Source organism: Etheostoma spectabile, chromosome 1 (assembly GCF_008692095.1).
Source record: "Etheostoma spectabile isolate EspeVRDwgs_2016 chromosome 1, UIUC_Espe_1.0, whole genome shotgun sequence".
Taxonomy (NCBI): domain Eukaryota; kingdom Metazoa; phylum Chordata; class Actinopteri; order Perciformes; family Percidae; genus Etheostoma; species Etheostoma spectabile.
This window is the reverse complement of record NC_045733.1, coordinates 3,020,209-3,044,216: the sequence shown is the minus strand read 5'-3', so window position 1 is coordinate 3,044,216 and position 24,008 is coordinate 3,020,209. Positions and strand designations below refer to the sequence as shown.

Genomic DNA, 24,008 nt, shown 5'->3' with positions numbered 1-24,008 from the left:
AGTTAATGTACATTACTCAGCAACAGTTGAAAATAGGGGCATGGTTGCGCAATAACGTTAAAATTATTTGAACTTTTAACGAAGAACAAGTGAATTACTTGTATGTGTGAAAACATCATCTCACGCATCTGTTTTGTTGACTATACAGCACCCCCCCAAAAAAAACAATGGTAGGGAAAATACCAATTTATATTTCCACAAAATTGGCATTAATAATCATTATGGTATACACGCCCCATGTGTGTGCGTGTGTGTATGACTCAAAACAAAATAACAGTTAAAACTTGTTATGAACAATTTCTTTGTCATCTGCAGATTGATTTTAAGTAGAGGGAAAAATATATTTAAATCTAAAACCGGATTATTTTTTGAAAATATAGGGGATTTTATTTTTAGGCCATATTGCCCAGCCCTATACAGTGGGCTTTAAGCCAATGTTGTTTTAAAAAAAAAAGAAACATTTGCACAAAGCAAGCCGATCCACTTTTCCATGTTGATGCCCATGTTCCATGAGCATTATGAAAGAGGAAAAAAAAAAATAATGGGACAAGAAGAAATCAAGGGATATTTAGAATAGATAAAAATGTGTGATTAATCACGATTAATTGCGAGTTAACTATGACATTAATGCGATTAAATATTTTATATTATATATATATATATATATATATATATATATATATATATATATATTATACATTATATTTATAATATCATCTGACAGCACTAGGCCCAATATCTGTTTGAGATAGTTTGTGATGTTGCCCTTCATAGCACATAATGGTGGCTGTCATGACATCTTCATTAAGACTGCCTCCCAGAAACCTCAGAGTCTGACTGAGGAGTCAATGTGTTGTTAAATTAAGAAGAACAAAAAGTAAACTCTGTCAAAGGCTTTACCGTTAAACCAGACGAGTATCCCCTACATCCAATTATAATGTATTAACTACAGTCTGTACTGTTAACCTGTTTACAATCGATGCCCAAAGGACAAAATCACTTTTGCAGTACAGTATGTTTTTTGTTTGTTTGTTTAAAGACATTTTTTGGGCTTTTTCAGCCTTTATTTTTGACAGGACAGCTGAAGACATGAAAGGGGAGAGAGAGAGGGAGCGACACTCAGCAAAGGGCAGCAGGTCGGAGCCGGACCCGGGCCTGGAGCCGAGGAACAAACATCTACACATGGACGGCCGCTCCACCAACTGAGCCATCTGGCCGTCCGCAGTACAGTATGTTGCCTAGGCACCAGTTTACAAATTGTATTCTTATTGTGTCTGAATTTCTGACAAAAGTAGTAAACTACAGTATATCTTTCGGAGCTAGGGTCAACAGAGCGGAGCCTTAACTAAATCAACTTGAGTCCCACAGGTCAAGTAAACCAGCACATTTTAATGAGTACAGGTCTCAAGGTGAGCCACTATATTTATTCAAAAAGTTTTAAGACACCTCATTCATATCAGAACAGAATGTTGAACTACTTTACTGTGCAGGACCATACCCAAGTTGTCTTTCAGAGTTTCTCAGACAAACACAAGGCCCTCTTTCTGTGTGTGTGTGTCTGTCTGTGTCTGTGTGTGTGTCTGTGTGTTGTGAGCTACAGAACACGTGTTCTCCTAAGAGAGCTCAAAGTCAAACATGACGCCTTTTAGAGAAAATGACGAAGGAGGGGAGAGAATGTAAAAGACACAGAGGCAACGAGACAAAAAGAGCCAGGAAAATAAGAAGACAGAATTTGAGACAAAGATGAACAGGGATGTTACACTACTCTTACGAAACCAAGAACAGCTGAGGTAGGGCAAGACAGAAACGAACAAGACAAAGGAGGTTAGTGCAGAGTAAGAAGAAGAAGGTGGCAGAGCAATTGGGGAAGAAAACAAAGGGAAAGAAAAAGAGGACAAGACTGAGAAGAAAAGGAGTGGAGAAGATATTTGAAAAAGATGTGCAGAATACAAAAGAAATCCTTGGTGATTCCAGCAAGTTCTTAACAGACAACTACCCTGATTAAAACTTGAGCTCTTTTACTTTCCCTTCTTCTCTCCAGCAATAAAATGATCCCATAGTGACTTATCAACTTTGGAGACAGCTGCTGATTTTAAATACATAAAGTCCTTAATTAGCTGAAAGAAACAACTACCATACACTCCTAGTGCATGTTTGGCGCTCTCTGTCAAATTATTGTTGCCCTTCAGTTTTTTTTTTACCATCAGGGTTTATTGGTTTATTGCTCAAATATTTAATGTCTTGCCTTTAACTGACTGATAATGATGGCTAGGCATGCTATTCAAATGTATCTTGAGCTGCTAAATAAAGAATCCTTGTAATGTCAATCAATATAAAACCACTTAAAAGTTGCAATCTCTAAGATCTTTCTTTTCGTATGGTGATAGTTGTGATGTGTGATTTTCTTTGCCACATGTCGCCACAGGCACTTTTGTAATACTGCAAATGAAAAAGGGCTTTCATCAGGGGGCCATATGCTTAATCATTGTTGTGTTTGTGTTTGTGTCATCCATTGATAGATGTTGACTGTTTATATGAATAAAATCTTCAAGATTGTTAATCTAAAATGAAACATTTGTATTAGGAGTTAAATACTGCATTCATGCAATGTCATGTGTATCTAGTTTTAAATTAGCAAAATCGTTTGCGTGAGATTTTTGTGGTTTTAATTTTGATCTAACTGCCAGGGATGGAGGCTCTGCAACAATTTGCCAAAGGTTGGTTGTTCTCTAGTTCTTTTCATCAAGTTGAGGATATGTTGTTCACGTAAAGTCCTGATATCGCAGACTTAGAATTACAACTAGGAGCCTGATGTGAATGTTTTTTTTCCCACTTGGTTGTTTGTAATTACAGCCTGATTGATATGAGATGAACTCTGCATAATAGATTACAAGAAAGAAAGAAGTATCAGAAAAAGAGTAACTATCAAGTAGGGCTGCACAATTATGGCCAAAATGATAATCACGATTATTTGGATCAAAATTTTGATCGCGACTATTCTCACGATTATTTGTTGATTTTAACCAAAACAAATGTTATCGTCACATAGGCTATTTATAACTGCGAGAGGGAGTGTGCTGGACGCTACTCACCGAGAGACGGCTGATCATTATGAACAGGTCCAGCAAGGGTCGAATGGCGGAAACACACGTTGTGTGTATGAAACGTCTGTATCGTCACTGCGCTGCATTTTTATGAACTATGATATTCTGGCCATGGGTCACATCTCTGGCCCAGGTCCAGGTCCAGCAGCTCCATCTCACGCTATTACTCTACCAACTGAAGTTAGCTGCATTCAATAACTTCTTCTGTGTTCTTCGCCGTGGCCGCCGCAATAGCAGAGTTATCCGCGGAAACACTGGTACAAATACAGGTTTGCCCCTCATATTTAACAATATACAGCTGTGTTAATAAAAAATTAAAACTGTAGACAAATGTCGGAAGTGTGGACCGGCGGCCGCTGTGTGGCCGGGCGCGGAGAGAAATAGGAGAGAGAGTAAAGGAGAGATCCCACACAGGCACGGCTTTACAGACGAAATGGGTTGTGTAACGCAAAATTAAACCATATCCATATAAACAGCATTGCAGCGGATGCGAGGACATTAGCACCGGTGCGTCCTAGAGGAGCTAACAGCTAACAGACCGACTAGCACTGCTCACTGCTGTTGTCTGAAAAACAACAGGTGGGACAAAATGTTGCGTTTACTGGTAAACTGGTAAATCTTGAGACCGACGTATAACCGACTGCTATCTGTTGAGTTTTCCTCCCGTTCATCTGTCCTCTGGGACTGTCTACATCTAGAAACTAAGCTGCACGGGGTGCAGGGAACTACAGTGCCTTGCGAAAGTATTCGGCCCCCTTGAACTTTTCAACCTTTTGACACATTTCAGCCTTCAAACATAAAGATATAAACATTTTATTTTTTGTGAAGAATCACCAACAAGTGGGACACAATTGTGAAGTGGAACGAAATCTATTGGATATTTTAAACTTTTTTAGCAAATAAAAAAAAACTGAAAAGTGGTGCTTGCAAAATTATTCGGCCCCTTTGCTTTCAGTGCAGCAAACTCACTCCAGAAGTTCAGCGAGGATCTCTGAATGATCCAATGTTGTCCTAAATGACTGATGGTGATAAATAGAATCCACCTGTGTGTGATCAAGTCTCTGTATAAATGCACCTGCTCTGTGATAGTCTCAGGGTTCTGTTGAAAGCGCAGAGAGCATCATGAAGACCAAGGAACACACCAGGCAGGTCCGTAATACTGTTGTGGAGAAGTTTAAAGCCGGATTTGGATACAAAAAGCTTTAAAAATCCCAAGGAGCACTGTGCAAGCGATCATTTTGAAATAGAAGGATTATCAGACCACTGCAAATCTACCAAGACCTGGCCGTCCCTGTAAACTTTCAGCTCAGACAAGGAGAAGACTGATCAGAGATGCAGCCAAGAGGCCCATGATCACTCTGGATGAACTGCAGAGAACTACAGCTGAGGTGGGAGAGTCTGTCCATAGGACAACAATCAGTCGTACACTGCACAAATCTGGCCTTCATGGAAGAGTGGGAAGAAGAAAGCCATTTCTCAAAGATATCCATAAAAAGTCTTGTCTAAAGTTGGTCATCTGGTCAGATGAAACCAAAATCAAACTTTTTGGCCACAATGAAAAACGATATGTTTGGCGTAAAAGCAACACAGCTCATCACCCTCAACACACCATCCCCACTGTCAAACATGGTGGTGGCAGCATCATCATGGTTTGGGCCTGCTTTTCTTCAGCAGGGACAGGGAAGATGGTTAAAATTGAGGGGAAGATGGATGCAGCCAAATACAGGACCATTCTGGATGAAAACCTGTTGGAGTCTGCAAAAGACCTGAAACTGGGACGGAGATTTATCTTCCAACAAGACAATGATCCCAAACATACAGCAAAATCTACAAAGGAATGGTTCACAAATAAACGTATCCAGGTGTTAGAATGGCCAAGTCAAAGTCCAGACCTGAATCCAATCGAGAATCTGTGGAAAGAACTGAAAACTGCTGTTCACAAACGCTCTCCATCCAACCTCACTGAGCTCGAGCGGTTTTGCAAGGAAGAATGGGCAAGAATTTCAGTCTCTCGATGTGCAAAACTGATAGAGACATACCCCAAGCGACTTGCAGCTGGAATCGCAGCAAAACGTGGCTCTACAAAGTATTAACGCAAGGGGGCCGAATAATTTTGCACGCACCACTTTTCAGTTTTTTATTTGCTAAAAAAGTTTAAAATATCCAATAGATTTCGTTCCACTTCACAATTGTGTCCCACTTGTTGGTGATTCTTCACAAAAAATAAAAAAATTTATATCACAGAACACGGAGCGTTCTGTGAAATGACTCTTTAAAAAAATAATCGTTCGATCACGCAAATTTGATCGTGGGAAGTCAAAATTGTGATCACGATTAAAATTCGATTAATTGTGCAGCCCTACTATCAAGGGTGTCAAAAAGAAAAATAATGATAAAGGAAGCATTGAGAGATTGCAATATGGCAGAAAGGACAGAGAAGAGGAAAGGAGGATGGAAAAGGTGATGTATAATGGCTCAGATGAGGCAGTGATTATGAAATAGGTCAGAGGAGAGGAGTGGGAAATAAGAACAGAGCATATTAAAAAGAAGAGGAGGAGAGGAATACACGTTAAATTTGTGAACATGTACAAGTTCCTCAAAAAGCTAGAAACAAAAGAGATATTGCGCACTTCATGATGTGAGTAAGAGAAAAACTCTAAACTGGTTCTGTTGATAATGAATGGGAGACACACTTAGATACTGTGAAAGCACCCAGAGAATTTGAGGGGACACTGGCACACTTTCTGGTTTGGAGCCATTTGCACCAACACTGGGGAGAAAATGGAAAATAGGCGTAGAAAAGCAGGAGAGAAGAACTTGTGAATTAGGATGCCACTGAGTTCCTGAAGGAGGGAGTGAGGTGGAGAGAGTAAACAGATTGGGAGGAGGTGGTGATGATAATGATGAAAGCTGTGTGAGCGTGAGGGCTGGTGGGAGGGAGAGAGGTACTGTAAAGAGGAAAAGAGGAAAGGGATGCAGGGAAGTGGGGGGATGGTAATGTATGGGATGATGAGATGTGGTTAAATTAGACATGATTTGCAAGACGAGGAGGGAAGGAGAGGGAGGAAAGAGCTAGATTTAAACGTGGTGGAGGAGAGTAGAGAAGGTACTCAAATAAAGAAGACGCTGAAGGAATGGAAGGAAGAAGTTGGAGGAGGGGGAGCAAGGGAGGAGCAGAGGGTAGACAACTTGTATGAGTATACACGACGTGCTATTGACTGAAGGCTTTCCCCGTTAATTGCATATTCCCTATGATTGCACTGGGAATTGCTGCGCTGAATGAGAATTACTTTCTCTCACACTTTTCTTTCAGAGAGCGACCGAAACAGGTGTACGTGAGATATGGAGGAAAAGAGGCAAGGAGACGGAACGTATAGAGACAGAGGTTTAAACTACTAAAACAATTAATTAAGTTAAGGTTAAGATTGTGGTATTGGTTTTATAATGTAAAAGTCAACACAGATGTACATGATGGGATAAAGGCCTTTTTTTAATATGTAACCAACGCCACGACCTTTCCTTGACATTAACTAAGTGCTTTGAGTTGCCAAAAAATAACTATATAAATTGTGACATGCTTTAGTCGCCACAAATAAATATTGTACAAAAAAAACAAGTAAAAAGGTTGATAGAGGGGCGCACTGGTAGCTCACCTGGTAGAGCGTGTGCACCATGTGCCAGGTCTTGGTCCTTACTGCAGGGGCCCAGGGGTCGAATCTGACCTTTCTGCAGCTGTCCTATCGATTAAAGGCCAAAATGCCCACAAAAACAAAATTGACCTCATGGTGGAAAGGGGAAAAAAAGAAAGAAAATAAAGGAGTAAATGTTAGGCAGATGTGCTCAGTAGGAACATTCAAGGTCAGCATTGAACAGGTTGATGTGTAAATGTATTCATTTTATGTTTTTACATTTAAAATATAATTTGGAGGCATTAGTTGTCCTACAAAATGTATTTGATACTGCAAATTAGTTGTATAAATGTCATTTTAGGGGAGCTAGACTAAAAATTCCACTTTGACAGTTAGAATGAATCAACTGAAGTAACTAATAAGTCTACAGCCATGTTAGCAGCTCTGTGAGTTGTGCTTTGAGCTTTTCAAAGAAACAATTTGCACGTCCAACAATTTCTTTGTGCAGTTGTGCTGGAAGATATCACAGAATTGAAGAAAGGAAATTCCTGCACTTTGCTCTTGCTACTGCATTACCATTTGTCTGGACCTGGGTATAACTAGTTTGGAACCTAATGTTAACAAATCATTAGTTTCTTCAATAAATGGTGATGCTGTAACAAGAACAGAGTGCAGGGTTTTCCTTTTTTTCAAGCCATTTGTGCTTTGAGCTAAAAAACTAACTGCATCCATTATGCCAACAGGCTCACAGTGACAATGCTAACATGCGACTGCAAAACAGGTGTAATCTTACCCACGATCACCATCTTACTTTAGCATCGAACCTCGGTAACATTTGCTAGAAAGTACACAAGGTTCAGCTAAAGCTGATGGGAATGGCCTTGTCATGTTTTAACAGTATTTTGTCATACAACAAAAGTATTGGGGGATATTTTGACCAGAATATGTTGCTAAATGAAAATTAGAAGATCACCATTGTTATACAAAGCATCCTGAACAGAGCATGAATGTGAGCACCAAATTACACAACAATCAACGGTAATGACAATAACAATGTTCAACAATGATCATCAAAGTCATTAAGATATGCCCAGGCACCATGAATGCCAGTAACAACTTTTGTGCCAGTCCAGATGGAGAGAGATAGATACTGAGATATTTTACTGGAAAAGTAAAAAATGTGACTGTCTGGTGGCGGTAGGTCACTAGTCGAGACGAGGTGGCTAACTGTAGCATGCCAGCACTAGCATGCTGCCAAAAACTGCTACAACACACACTAGTTCACCATAATCTAAAAAGGAACTATTTCTTTGTCCCTGTTTTGCAGGTATTCCACAAGTGCGCCCTCATTCAGAAGATGTCTCCCAGCTAATCCTGCCTTGTTCTGACCAAAGTTGGAAAAACAGTAGCTAGCTGATTTGACCTTACCTAGCTACTGCGCATGTGTGACTCTCAACATAGATAGTATAGAAGTGAGAGGTCTCACTCTGCAGCTAAAACAGAGACCTTAACACACAAGATGAAAACAGGATCTGCAGCAATGTGGGGTACCTATTCTGGTACAACCTCAAAATACAATTATGAACCTGAAAATGAGCATAATATGGGCGCTTTAAATTCTAAAAAATAATTCAAATACATTTCTGAAGCAGATAGAAAGAAAACGTGTCATGGTTTTGTGATTGCAGCCTCTAATGATTTGTTAAATTTAACTTTGCATAGTCTGGTACAGTGGTGCTCAAACGTTTAGGAGCCCATGTTAAAGTTGACTAAAAAGAGGAATACAAAAATCATCTTTTAAAAATGCCAATCTCCAGGTATGGTGAAGGGTATGTGAAGGGGACTTTATCAGGATGCATAGTATCCTGGATCCATGAAATAACTGTCCTTTAAAAAAAATATCTGCCTGCCTCTATGGGAGTTTAACATAAGGGTTTGTAAACTTATGTCCCCTGTATTTTATGGTAGAGCATTTATTTTTTTACAATACATTATTCATTCACAGGAAAATTGGTGTCCTTAAAGGCTGGATTTTTCTACATTTTTTAATTAAGGCATTAAGATCAATTTCCCAAAAATATTTTTTATTTTTATTTTTAGTCAACTTTAGCATAGGATTCTAAACTTATGAGCAGCACTGTATACATTATTTATATATATTATATTTTGGTATGTAAACTCTATATGACTCATGAGAAGAAACTAAATTTGTGTTTGCTATCCTAAATTGAGTTCTGTGTCTTGAGGACTGGGAGAAGACTAGGAAGGAGTGGACAGATTAACAGTGTCCCTGTACCCTGGGATATGGGGAAGAACAAAAAAAAGAAAAAAAATATCACACTGCGATTACACGGTATGCACAGAATACTGGTAATACTTGTGAGCCACACCTCTTTTGTACAGATCTGAAAGGATGCCAGCATCCCTGGGGAAATGATAGCTCACAAGTCACCAGCAGTGACACGCCGACCGAGGAGATTAATATCCTGCTCCTCATGTCTGTCAAAGAGACCTACATGCTTATATGGTGAGAAAACCCATTCGTTTGGTGGGCACATAGCATTGAGTAGTTCTGTAGATTGGAGTCCAAGTCTAGTTTGTATTTTATCTAGAGGAAATACACACAGCTTAACGGTAGGGGCAGGGTCATTTTGTGTTTTGTCAGATGCTGGTTTATGTCCTGTAAAATGTGTGTCATGTCATTTTCTGCACGCTTTATTGCTGCGAAAAAGCATTTGGTTATGGTTATTTGTTTTCAAAGAGTCTTTATACCATTTTATTTTATCTGAAAAAGGCCTTTAGCGAACAGAAATTATTTGATTTAATCGTGGCTGCAGCATGACATAAATAAACCAGCATTTCTCCCATTTGTCCAGGACATTGATATCTTCTAAGACACAAGGACCAGCATTATTTTTTTTTCCCAACAGAAACTCTGGAACAGCTGTTTCAGAGTAGATCTATAGTATAATAACTCAAACAATTATCCGCTTTGCGCAATAAACATCTGCTTCCAAAAGTATTCTGGCTTTATAAACACCAGGTGCTCTGTGTGTTGTAGAACAATGTTTGCCCATGAATATCTTCAGTGTGTTTACAATGCCTTACCCACTGATTTATTTTATCCTGGAGGCAGTTGTACTATCATTGGATTAAAATACCTTAAATCCTACAGATGATGGAAGACTTAGATTTATGATTATGATTGATGGTTTTGGTATGATCTTTATGCAGTACATGCACTCAATCAAAATACACAGCTTTTATAAAATGATGTCTCTCCAACAGCACAAAGAAAGGGTTAGATTTTAAGTCCTTTTTCTTCCCCTGGAAGACACTTTAGAAGCAACGCAGACAGACAGACAGACAGACAGACAGACAGACAGACAGACAGACAGACAGACAGACAGACAGACAGACAGACAGACACGTCCAAGATCAATTCTCCAGTTAGGGAACAAATCGCCTTTCATCTCTTTAGCCTCTCACTCTCTCTATACTGCCAACTTCTCTCTATTGATCTATGCAACTCTCTTGTTGTCTTTGTTTCATTTTGTCTCTCTCTCTTCCTCCATCCTCTATTATATATTCCTAGTTTTCTGTCTCTCTCTTATGCTTCGTCGCTTCAACCTGTGTCTGTTGAAGTCCCTCTCTGCCTCCCTCTATCTCTGTGTTCTTCTGTGCCTCCCTTTCACCCCTCTGTGGTCTCACTGTCTCCACTATATCCACCGCCCCCTTAGTCCAAAACACACACACACACACACACACACACACACAACACACACACACACCACACACACACACACACCACACACACACACACACACACCACACACACACACACACACACCACACACACACACACACACACACACCCTCATTAAATGAAGTTAATTTCCAATCCATGAGAAGCTATTGACCCTCATGTGTGCGAGGGTCAATAGCTTCTTGCCGTCTGTGCCGAGGTTGCACACATTGTCAAGTTGTATTGAATGAAGCACATCTGTGTCTGTGTCTTTGATCATCTGTCTACCTGTCCTGCAGCCTGTCTGCCTGACGTGTGTAGTAATGTGAGCTTATTCCTGATGATAGAAGTGGAATTTATTTACCTAAGCGTGGTAATCTCTGAGTGTTTTTCTCTTTTGGCACAATTTTTGGTGGTAAGCTGTCACTGCTGTGATGTTTGTGCAAATCCTTTAGATCACATATTAGTCAGCAGGATAGTATAGAGTTATGCCTTTTTCCATGTATTTTCTGTTGATAAGCTGTATGTTTAAATTTTTTTGGGGTTGCTCATGCTAGCTACTCTCATGTGGATGGCATAAACAAAACCTTCAAAGAAGAATCTATTGTTTAGGAGGAAGAGACTCTTAGCAACAGGGATCGGCCTACTTTAATAAACACTTTAATTAATTAATTAATGAACTTCACGTAAAAAAATAAAAATGTGTGTTGGTTGGACATCTTTACATAGACCCTGGAAAGTATTGCTTATTCTATGTAAATGCACATAATGATTATAGTTGCAACTGTTAACTACAAACCAATTATCTTCTAATATTGACTAATTCAATCAATCAATTTTACCCCACAATTTCCCATAGCTCAAGGTAAGCACCACAATACTTTTGTTTACAACAATTTGTGACTGTTAACACCTTGCCAAAAGCACAGCATCAACTAGAACCCCCACCCAGAGATACAATTTGAAGACGAAAGTGTGAAAGGCAAACACACATTTCTTCATGCAGGTTTTGTCACCAACAGTATTAAAGTATGGATTGATAATGAGGACATTACTGAATTAAAGTGTAACGATTGCGCGAGAGCTTCACGACTGTATTTTCAGACTTTGAGATTGAATTATATAATAAACATTTAGTTATTTACACCGTCTTCTGCCGTTATCTCAAGGTAGGGTATTTGATGCTATCATGTATTCCATGGAGCCAATGTGACAGTAAGACAGCGCCGATTAAATATTAAGAACAAGTTTTAATTTAAGTTTTGAGTTGGATTTTACAAGGTGTTTATGCAACAATCACTACTTGGTACAAGTGCAAATAACACTGTTGGATTTATCTTCATGATATGTAGAGAAAAAAAATGTGTGTGAGGCATCAATACTGGAAAATATCAGGAGTAACCTCCTCACCATGTGCGTTGCCAATTCCCATGGTCTCCAAAATGTGCGTACGCATGGGTCATAGTTTGCATGGAGGACTGCAAGTTTGCTTTTTATAAATCACAACCTTTGCATGGGAAGCGGCGTACGCAAAAATTTCAGCCAAGTTTTGTGCCTAGGTCACCATATCACAGTATGATTCAATACAGAGAATAAAAATTGCTTTGTCATGCTGATACTAAAATAAAAAATATTCAGGTTGATTGGAGCTGAAAACGGTCTTTGAGTAAATTAAAAAGTACAATCTAAGAAGGGTCAATATACCATTATAGTGATCAATATGAGACACAGTGCCTTTGGAGCCCGTCACAATCAAATTCCTATCTGAACTTCTTCTATTTATTAGAAAGCAATTTACAATTTCATATGAAACGGATAGTCAATGGGAAAGAAGTCACTAGTGTAGTAATGCACAACGTCATACAGAATGTCTTTCAGTCAGGCGCTAGTTTTATCTCACCTCGATTACTGCTCACCAGTCTGGTTGGGTGCAGCCAAAAAAACTGTCTAAGCTCCAAATAGCTCCAAATAAAGCAGCAAAACTTGCACTGACCTGTCCATCAGGGGTGAGGCTAAGTACAGGGAGTGTGCATGCCAGTCTCTGATGGATCAGAGTCAACAAGATGCTGGCATGCAATCTTATGAGCCGATTGGTCTGTACTCACATAAATCATTATGTGAGGGACCAACACAGTCATAGTACACAGCAGGCTGCTAGGGGTTATCTAGTCAAGCAAAGTCAAGCTTCCCATCAAATAGGAATTCAGTAAAATTACAACCCTCTGCACGGTGTATTTCCCAATCACGTGCTGCTCATACTACTGCAATGGTCTGACTCTGAGCCAAAGGACTTTCAGGTAAGTTTTTAAATTATATTTTATATTTTTCACGATAAATTAGTTGATAGTATTTCAAGTGATAGTGAAGATGAGGCAGCAGAGTCTGGGGAAATAATAATACTATACTATAATAATAGTCTGGAGAAAAGTCTTATTGAAAGCGAGTTAAATTTCTATCGGACATGTAAATACAGCCTGAGCAAATAACCCCCATTTTGTATGTTATTCCCTTTAATGCCAATACATTCCTGTTAATTCCAATAGAAAGTTTCCACTTTGGATATTCCTGGAATTTTGCAACTGTTGTTACGATACAAGTTTACAGGAGATTGGAAGCAGGTGATGCAAGCAAGATGACTGAGTTTACATTCATTCCATGCTTTCATAAAAACATGAAAAATTCAATTCTTACCTTTCGATGGTCTTTTTGTGTGATGTAATCAACAGCAAAACCATGTAAGTAGGTTTCAGAAACAGAAGAAGAAAGATATGATCTGATCTTATTATAACAAAGTTTGTGATTAACTTTTTAGTTAATTAGACACATGTTTCCCGGTATGTAAGGTGAGAATCAAGTAGCACACCAAGATATTTGTAAGTCTGTGAAACAACAAGTTCTTGGTTGCAAACGTTATAGGATCAGTCAAGAAAGACATTTTCTGGATAAAAAATACATACATTCAGTTTCTGAACATTGATGGTTTAAATGATTATTTTCAACCAGTCGTGTATAAGATGAAGGTCAGATGATATTTAGAATTTATGAACAGAATTTGAATCAGAGAGAAAATAACAGTATCGTCAGCTACAGTAGACATTTTGAATGATTACACCTTGAGGGAATCATTAAGTACAAAAGGAAAAGTAAGGGTCCAGAATGCTGCCTTGAGGAACACCCATTTCAGAGATTTCAGGTTGGGATTTTGCATGATTTATTTAAACAACTTGCATCCTGTTCGTTAGGTAAGACGAAAGCATTTCTATCACAGATGATGACAAAATAAATGAGTGAAGTTTATTAAGCAAAATCTGGTAATTCACTGTGTCAAAGCTTTACGAAAGTCAATAAATAGCTCCAGTATGTGACCTTTGTTAAGAGAGCCAGTATTTGTTCAGTAAGGAGTAGTAATGCTGACATGGTTGATCTCTTTGCCGAAACCGTTGTTTGACGTCACTGAGCCAGTTGCTAGTTTTAAGGTAGGAACTTAGCTGGTTATACAAGGTTTTTTCAAGCAACTAGACATTACTGGAAGTATAGCAATAGGTCTGTAGTTTGAGACAAGAGTATGATCACCAGATTAAAATAGGGTGATTTGGGCCATTTCCCAATTTGTGGGAAAGATAGATAGCCTGATACATTGGTTGATTAGGTGCTGAAAGAGAGGTATGAGGCTATCAGCATGAGTCTTTATAAATGAAGTATTTATACCATGAATATCACGGTCATGAGTATTTTTTAGTGAGTTTAGTATTTTAATCACTTCGTTCTGAGAAATCTCAGAACGAAAACCGTTCAGTTGTTGAAGAGAGAACTAGCGAGAGAGAGCAGGGAGTGGAAAAGTCTGTTGCCAGTTCTTTAACAGATGATATAAAATAATCATTGAAAGCCCTTGCAATCTTTTCTGAATCTGAGATAAAAGTACCCTGCAGAAAAATTTGAATATCAGCATTTTTTTTTTTTTTCTCAGTTTCACCTGTGATGACCTTAAGGGTCTGCCACAAGGTTTTTGGATTATTAGCAGATTGTAAAATCAGCTGTTGAAAATAGACCGCCTTTGCCTTACGCAGATCAGCTGTACATTTATTTCTAATTTGAATGAATTTATTTTTACTCTCTGGTGTTCGACTCAGCCTATACTTTTTAAGAAGAGCGGCCTTCTGTTTAAGGAGTAGAAATATTTCAGGATTTATCCATGGTAATTTACTTTGTCTAGGTCGAACCTTGTTGGCAGAAGAATATTTATTCTGTATTTTTTTATTTTTTTTGTGAAATTGCATTAAAATTTGATCTGGATTTTCCAATGACAGCTCATCATTCCAGTCAATAGAACTAAATTCAGTGTTGAATTGAGGTAATTTTGAAATTGGTATTTTAGACGCAGAAGGGGAGCATGAGTTTTGGAAGATTTTAGATGGCCCCTAACTGCTAAACAAGTGAATGATCTGGATAGCGCTTTCAAAGGGACACCTGATATTCATATTTTGAAGGCGGGTTTTCGTGAAGAAAAGATCCAGGTGAGTGCGGTTTTGCCTTTTCTTTTTGGATCCTTGATTAATTGATAAAGTCCAAGTTTCATAGCAGTGGCTTTCGGGGTTTTTGATGAGCCATCATTCCAGTCAAGGTTTAATGTCCCCCAAAAATTTCAAGCCCCTTTTGGTTGTAACAGATTTAATTATGTCAGAAAGCTGAGATAGTAAGCATTTACACGCACTAAGGAGCCTTGTAGGTGACAATAAGGGGAATTGCGTGTTGGGATGTAAAATGTACTACCAGTTTTAATGTTTCAGTTTCAGTTTCAAATTTAGATATTAGATGCGCAAAATTTCTGACTCACATAAAAAGACCCCACTCCGCCGCCGGTCTTACCAGTGCGGTCTTTACGATAAAGTTCATAATTTTCAAGGGAAAGAAAAGAATCCGGAATATGGAGTTAACCATGATTCAGAAATTGCCATCACATGGCTTTTGTCTGTGCAAGCAAAATTTTAAATTCATCCAGTTTGGAAACCAGGCTTCGAGTATTTAAATGGCAGATTTTAAAACCTTTAGTGTTACCAAGTTGATTTAGATTAGTTGGACTTCTTCTTGAGTGTAGTGTTCTTCTGTGTTCTTTGATGGGTTTTTACCATAGGACCAAATGGACAGGTCTCGGGGGATGAAGTCGGAATCAAAGAGGGGAAAGAGAGTAGACGGAGCTGGAAGTCCCAGATGGGGAAAATAGCCTTGAGTTGTAGATAAAAACGTGCACTGAGGTTGTGGTACGGCAAACAGTCTGTGCAGTTTGCTGGCATAAGACCCCATAAATGCAATATACTTAAAGTTTTCAAGAAGGTTTTGAGCCAGGCCCCGGGTTAAGCTCAACATTTCCAATGAATAAGAGAATGTTATTAAAGTCTTGACGTGGTTAAAAAGTGTTAGACTTTTTTTGGTTAAAATCATTTAATTAAACCTCAGTTTCCACCGGTTGGAAAATGATAGTTCGGATGGAAAGAGGCAGGGGGGTATGAGAAAAAATAGTTTATCAGAATTTTTTAGCAGTTTACCGGGGCGCTGGTGCGCATTGAGGAGCTCCGCCCGGGGGCCGTGCACGCCGCAGCGGGCCCCACCCGCACGAGGCACCCACTCGGGGGGGGCCGTGCTGGCCGGTCGGCAAACCCTACATTTACCCAAAGGGTAAGCTTTTATAGGAAATTCCCAGAATTCCTTTAAGAGTTTATATTGTTGATGCAGTTTTTTGTGAAAAAGTATTTTAAATGAAAAAATGACAGGTTGGGTTTTTTAAAAAAAATACCAAATTTTTGTGGGAACGAACTTTTAAATTCCAAAATTAAAAAGTATTTTCACACTTTTCACTTCACTATGGAAAAGCTTTTTTTTGGGTTTGTTGTTGGGATCTTCTACTCCCAATACACCCATGATCCTATTTATATTTCTCGTGCAATCTGTTTTAGAAGGTTTTTTCAATGGTTTAAGTCTATTTTGACTTTTTTAACGACTCTGTTTTGTTTTCTTTTTCAGAGTTTCCTTTTCATTTGTTTAGACTACTGTGCTTTTTTTTTTTAACTTGTTTTAAAATTATAGTTGTGACATTTTCTAGTTTCACGAAATGCCAGTTGAAAATTGTCTGAAAATTAAAAAAATAACAAAAACAAAAAAGGTACCTTTTTCTATAAAAAAGTCTAAGAAACCAGAAAATATTATATAAGGGTTTTTTAATCCTACAAGGTGCCATTATCAAAAATAATGGACGACAGCGGGGGCCAGAGTTGCCCGGCGCAGCAGAGATCCTTTTTTCTTTTTTCTTTAAAACATTACGGAAATTTTTCAGATTTTTTCAGTTTTCCGTTACTTCTGTACGTACCACCTCGATATGTTTTCCCCAACTTTTGGGCATATCTTAAAGTCACCCCCATGGTATTCAACCATTTTTTTGAGTCCACCTATCAAAAGGTGAAAAGTTTCAATGGTGCAAAGCAACTGTTACTAGTACTAAAACGACTACTACTACTCAATCTTTAGTTATTGATAAAATTCCATAGGAGCAGGACTACAGGGGGGAAGAGATTTAGCATTGTATTACCTCCACAGGGGAGAGCAGCTCCCCCGCTGAGTGAGACAGAGGGCAGGGGAAGTTGCACCAGAGACAGGAAAGAAAAAAAAAATGAAAAATGGGGGTATGCTGAGGACAGTAGTAGAGAGAGGAAAAAGAGAGGCAAAGAAGAGAGAGAGCTAAGGTAAATTGACTTTGAGGAGGTTAAACTCTGAGGCTATGCCCAGAAGAGACTGATTATGATAAGGAGAAGAAAGGAGAGAGAGGAGACACATATTTCATTCAGGAATGGGAGGAGGAAGACATAGGGAGAGGTGAATGTTGTCTTTTTTAGCTTCTTTTGTTTACCTGCGTCGTTGGACAACTAATTAGGTTAGCAGCTAATTAGCTTGTTCTGATTCACTAAGTCACCTTGACCCTCGCTGTGACCTATTGGCAACTAATTGAATAGACACACACTGTCAGACAAACAAAAACACCCCCAAACAAAGAGACATTAAGGTACACACACACCACACACACACACACACACACACACACACACACACACACACACACACACACACACACACACACACACACACACACACACACACACAACACACACACACACACACACACAACACACACAGTTGGTATGTTGTTGAAGTAGCTTGCAGACAGTTATATTGGATTTGTTTGTGGGGTCAGGTCCAATAAAATTAATCAAGTTCACAAGTACAAAAAACTCTCTCTCTCTCTCTTTGCCTGTCTCTTTGTTGGTAAGCCTGTTGTCCCCTCTCTCTCTCTCTCTCTCTCTCTCACACACAAATACAGACACACACACAAACAGCAAGAGAGTAGCTTTCCAGGTGTTGCATTACTGTACTAATACATTTATAATGCCCACAGTGTAATCAGATCATGTCTTATTATAACTGAAATCCGATTACACATTATTGTAATTGGACGGCACACAGATTGAATTATACTGAGAAAAACAGTTAGCAGAACACAACTCAATTATCTTAAGTCTATCCTAGAAAGTGAGACACAACAAGTGAAGAGGTGGCGAGAAATATCACAATAGTGTAGATCAATAGTCTAATAGTATAATGTTTTAACCTTAGTTACCATAGGAGAGTGGTCAGGTGTCAGGCGATATAACGATTAGCTGATTAGTTGATTGACAAACAATCGATTATCAAAATAGTTAATTTTCTAAGTTGTTTATCGAGCAAAAATGCCAAACATCCAGCCTCTCTTAGTTACCAATTAGTTAGTGAAATAAGCTCTCAATACCAGGTAATGATGAAGGACCCACCTTATATGTTGTACTTTATCGGTGCACATTTTTAACTAATTTGAAATTCCAAAAACATTAACAAATATTTACTGTAGGATATCACATTCCATCTACACTACCCACTTTCACTCAGTCTCAGATTTATACATTGTGTGCATTTGCACTGGAAGTACACACCTTTCAAGTACAAGCACAGTCTTCCGCTGTTAACTACTGAGCAGCACTGGTTTTGGTAGGTTCAAGAGGTCTATCTTGTTCAAAGGCAGATCCAGATGTTGAGGGACTTTAGCTAGCATGGCTCTTTTTTGTCAGGCTTGCTTAAAGACTCAAGACGTTCTAGGCTACAAACAGTTGAAAAAGTTTTTAAAAGGCCATTCTGTTTATATTTCACACACCAAGTCTGTTTACAAGCTGACATTAGCAGATGCCAATCCTGATCAACCTCCAATCATAAAGGCACTGAGCTGCATTAGCTGCCATGCTTAAAGCACAAAATACTAACGTGACCAGGAATGACTCATTTAGAATGCTGAAACGGACACATGCATAGACGCACCCATGACACAATCAGCCTTTTTCTCTTTTCCTGTCCTCACACAAATAAACAATTTAAATGATATTACATTTCAATATCCTCTGCTCTTATACTATTTTATTTGCATGTTTTATTTGTCTGTTTTTTTTCAGTGCCCAACATGTGTATTTGCATGACAGACACTAGTGTAATGGTGCATGCTATAAAAAAAATGAAAGCTAGCTTGATGATTCAGAGGACCCAGGAGGAAGATGTCAGGGTTGCCAACTAAAGGGCTGTGTGTGTGTGTGTGTGTGTGTGTGTGTGTGTGTGTGTGTGTGTGTGTGTGTGTGTGTGTGTGTGTGTGTGTGTGTGTGTGTGTGTGTGTGTGTGTGTGTGTGTGTGTGTGTGTTTTACCACTGAACTCAGTCAATCAGATCATAACATAGTTTCATAGCAGCCTTTAAGAGAGGAAAATGAGCAAATAATATGGAGAGAACTGGCCACTTGGTCCCAGGAATTAAGAGGGAGATGACAAATGGAAAGGCAACCTTTATCATAGTAATTTTTTAAAATATATTTATTTTATTATTTTTTATGTATGATGATGTAATTCTTTAGGAAAAGTGAATTCTAACAAAAACCCTTCCTCTTTAGCAACCAGTCATTACCTCATGGGGGGGGGGGGGGGAGTTCACAAATTTTAAAGACAACATGGATTAATGCCAGTCCCTACAGTAAAACACCCACTGACAAAGTTATTCCTCAAAATCCCAGTTAGTTTCTACCTGCATCACAGGTGAACCACATGCCTCTAGCCTCAGAAATAGCAGACAAAGACGCCATGCCCTGTGTGATCTCTGCGGTTGACTGTACCTTGCACCTGTGCCATTGCTTCCTAAAAATATCACAGAAGACCTTGACCGAACTTTCCCTCAAGCCATGTTTCATCCTTCTGTCATCTTTATCATCATCCAGTCATCTCCATTGTTTATTGTGTCTTCATGACATCGTTCATCTTCATAGTGACTTTTATCTTGAAGAGAGAATGAAAGAAAGTTGGAGATGAAGTCTGCTGTAAGAGTGACTGCACGGTTAGAGGTGGCATACACTGCGCAACGTTCACATTTACAAACTGCTGTATAGATCTGATTAAATGACATCCTTTCTAGCTTATTGATTTTTTTGCCCACATGTTACAAACATCACTCACAACAAGATTCTTCACTTTGATTTTGGTTGTGTACAACCCTGACTCATACATGGACAGATTGTTACATAAGTAGTATTTTAAAATATAAAAGGTATTTTCCATATTCTTGGAGTCTAGTATGTTGATGTGGAATTGCTCAAAGATTTTATTGTTGTACGAAAAAGAAGTCAAGCTGACAACTTTATGGAAGAGAGGTGGTGAAGTGGCAGGGGTTATGAATTTGGTATACTGCAGATAAAGTTGCTGGTAAATTGCAGGGCCAAAATCTTCCAAAACTTAAAATGAAAATCACGATTATTGCACATTTTACGTCGATAACGAGAAATTTTCCACACAACGGACACTGCTTTTGTTTTGGGCGCAAGTTGCTCAGTTGACTCGAACACTGTGTTTGAGTTATCCTCCATTATGCTTTCCATGTGGCTGACTGGTCCGGGCGAATCACGTGACTACACTCGTAAAAGAATGTTTTTAAAGGTCCCATGACATGGTGCTCTTTGGATACTTTTATGTAGACCTTAGTGGTCCCCTAATATCGTATCTGAAGTCTCTTTCCCAAAACTCAGCCTTGGTCCAGAATTACAGCCACTAGAGCCAGTCCCACAATGAGCTTTCCTTATGAATATATGTATGTATGTACAGTATGACCCTTACGTATGTGCCATTTCTTCATTTCATTTTCTCAAAGGCAGAGCAGGATACCCAGGGCTTGGTTTACACCATAATCATTTTTTAGCCACTGGAGAACCATAGGCAGGCTGGGGGAACTCCTATTAATGTTAAAAAAAGTCAAAGTGAAATTGTCATGCCTTTAAGGAGAAAGTAGGCCTATCAACATAAAAAAATTATCGAAATTATAGTCATGGGAAAAATACGTTGATCACAGCTTCAGAATTTCAATTTTCAAATAATCATCCAGACCTAGCCCAAATTGTAGTCTGTGCAATTTTTGCTGCTAACACTAACCACATAAATTTATATCAACTGAATAAAGAAACTTGAATAATAATATACTGCTAAACATAAATCTGGCTCACATTTCTTCCATCTGGTTTTTCCTTTATGAGCTCTTATTGCCTAAAACCTGTCATCATAAATATCACCTTACAGATGTTCTGCTGTGCTCAAGAAAACAGGAGTGGACATCTGGGCCTTTGCACAGTGCATGGTTTCCCGCCTCAGCATCAACTACAAACGCTTGTTGTGGGGTGGCTTTGTCTGGCAGGAATGTCAGCCTTTGTATAGTGGACGCGTGCCCTATCCTATAGATTATTCCCTGACACCTCATTGTGCTTTTCTGTGAATATCATTATGACAGATGAGATAGTTTGCAAATGCAAGCGCCACATCAGGTAACTGCAAGTGGTCAGAAATCAATAACGTGAATACAAAGATTTCTTTGAATAAACAGCGATAAAAAAAAACTGCTACATTCAGTAGTTCCACATACATTTGACTAATAATCTGACTGCTGTAGCAGTGCAGACTGTGTTCTACAGTACTCTCAATAAGAGGACATTTTTCCCACCACAAAGAAGGCTGCTCTGTGCCGATACACGTGGGTTGCTGCCCAGTTCTATTTTGTTATTAAGATTTTGATATGAAATAGCCATCTAAATAAAGGCTTTTCTGTAAAAATTCACCTTTTCTGTTCCCTTTCCTTCATCATTTGTTTTGAACGTCTGAGCACTCAAGACTTTATTTTTCTTCCAAAGGAGGACATTTTGTGGGGACTTGATTTGAAAAATATTCCATCCAATCTGACTGCTGTTGCAGTGCAAGACTGTGTTCTACAGTACTCTCAATAAGAGGACATTTTTCCCACCATGAAGAAGGCTGCTCTGTGCCGATACACGTGGGTTGCTGCCCAGTTCTATTTTTTTATTAAGATTCCGATATGAAATAGCCATCTAAATAAAAGGCTTTTCTGTAAAAATTCACCTTTTTTGTTCCCTTTCCTTCATAATTTGTTTTGAACTTCTGAGCACTCAAGACTTTTTTTTCTTCCAAAGGAGGACATTTTGTTTTGGCTTGATTTGGAAATATTCCATCTAAACTTTATTAAGTACAATCGTCAGTCAGGATTCATCTTTGCATACTAGCCAGTTCTTCAATATAGGCCTAGAAATATGTGGATTTGGTTGCACTCCAGTGAAATATAATATAGAACATCACTAACATATGGTACGTTGCCTCTGTTCCTGTATCACTGCCTAATGAAAAACACAACCAAAACATGGTTGTGTGAAGCCGGAAGCTTGTAACTTTCTACCTGGATGAACAAAAGATGCCTTTCCATCTGATTTCACTTTTTCATGCTGTCACTCTTCCAGCTTCCCATTCCCCTCTCTTAATTTGTTTTGCTACCCTATCTACCTCTCACACAGTGTCTCTTTGTCTAACACACACCTTTTCCACCAACCCAAGTCCATACTTTTCTCCCTCGCTTGCTTTCAATTAGTCCTCTTGTCCATTTCTTATCACCTGCCCTTAATTCTTCTCTCTCTCCCTTCATCTTTCAATTCTTGCTTCCTTTTTAATTTTCCCTGTTTGATGGCACAAGTCTGCTCTCTCCCTTTGCCTCATTATCGCTCTCTCCTTCTCATCCGTCAGTCAATTTCCTATCCTCACTGTTTTTCATTCCTCTCTGCTTCTGTCCACCCTCCACCTGTCGTCCAACCATTACTTCATTTGTTAATTCTCTGCTGAGTAAGTCTAGTTATCTAAAACAAAGAAAACCCAAAGTGGAATTATAAGAGAAAAAAATCCTTTTTTCTACTTAATATTGCTGCCAGGCAGCACAGTGGCTCAATGGTTATCACTGTCACCTCAAAGCAAGAGGGTCCTGGGACCTTTCTTTTAGGAGTTTCCTGCCTCAGTTTTCCTGTGGGTGCTTATAAGTTTCTTTCCAAAGTCTAAAAACTGCAGGTTACTGTGGGTTAACTGCACACTGTGAATGTGGTTATTGTCTAAACATGTGTGACCTGACCTCTGCCACTCTCCCAATGCATGTCTTCTTTGACCCTGAACACTACAGTGGTATAATGGGAAATACAGGACGGATGAACGTTGTCCATCTCAGCGAAAGGAGAAATGTCTGAGTGGTAGGGCTGACACACCAAAACCAGGGTTCGGGGGGTAATCGTGAGACAACATTTTTTCTGCCACATGGCATCGTTTTGTCCATTGTTGATCTAACACTAAAGATTCTTTTGTACCTTAAAATAATGTTTCAGTGGTTCTTTAACTTGTTGGAACGAGACATAAGAATAATGGTAACAGTAATGGAAAACTCTTCTCCCAACCTGTTGGGGCAAAAAAGAGGAAAAGTGCTTGGGTACCTACTGTAAAGGTGCTGACTGACAAGTAGCTAATGCTAATGTAATTCTTGGTGGTTAACGTAAGATTAAGACCCCGTTCACGCTTAGTTATTTTTAGTATGATTGTTTTGACCACGGTTAACTACTGTGGGCTAAACCACGAATTCATCAGTAACATTAACTGTATAGATAGACGACTCATCTAATGGTAATTTAGCTAGCTAGCACACCTGTGTCTTCAGCCAGCTAACAACTATTCACTATCATTACAGCCCCAGCCCAGGGACACATTCACAGTCAGCCCCCAGCCAGCTAGCAGCCATCCCGGTGAGCACTTAACGCCGGTGCTACGGACGCGAACGACAGTTTACTGAACCGTCGGAAACAGACCCAGACACCCGAGTCAGAACAGTAGCCACTTGTAATGTTAGCTACACCTCCGTTAGAGTTACCGGTGTGTCCCCTTTCGCTTTTAGCCGTCTTTACAGTTATCTAAATTTACCAGACAAAACAGGAAAAAAGCACCAAAAGGACTACTAGTAATTTAACGATGTGGTAACACTGGATCTGGACGAGAAGGATAACTGGGGGAGTTGGAAAGGGTGTGTCGCGATTCTGCCTTCTCACTCCGCAACACAGGTTAAGGAA

At 39.1% G+C, this 24,008-nt stretch overlaps 1 long non-coding RNA gene across 1 annotated transcript in view; it reads left to right on the top strand.

Annotated features, from left to right (window-relative positions):
* The window catches only part of LOC116692145 (uncharacterized), a 39,596-nt gene extending 16,395 nt beyond the window's left edge, over positions 1-23,201 (top strand). The window contains exons 3-4 of the long non-coding RNA XR_004332641.1: positions 13,831-13,835; positions 23,190-23,201. This is a non-coding gene — a long non-coding RNA (uncharacterized LOC116692145). The remainder of the gene's footprint in view (positions 1-13,830; positions 13,836-23,189) is intronic.
* The last annotated feature ends 807 nt before the right edge of the window (positions 23,202-24,008 follow it).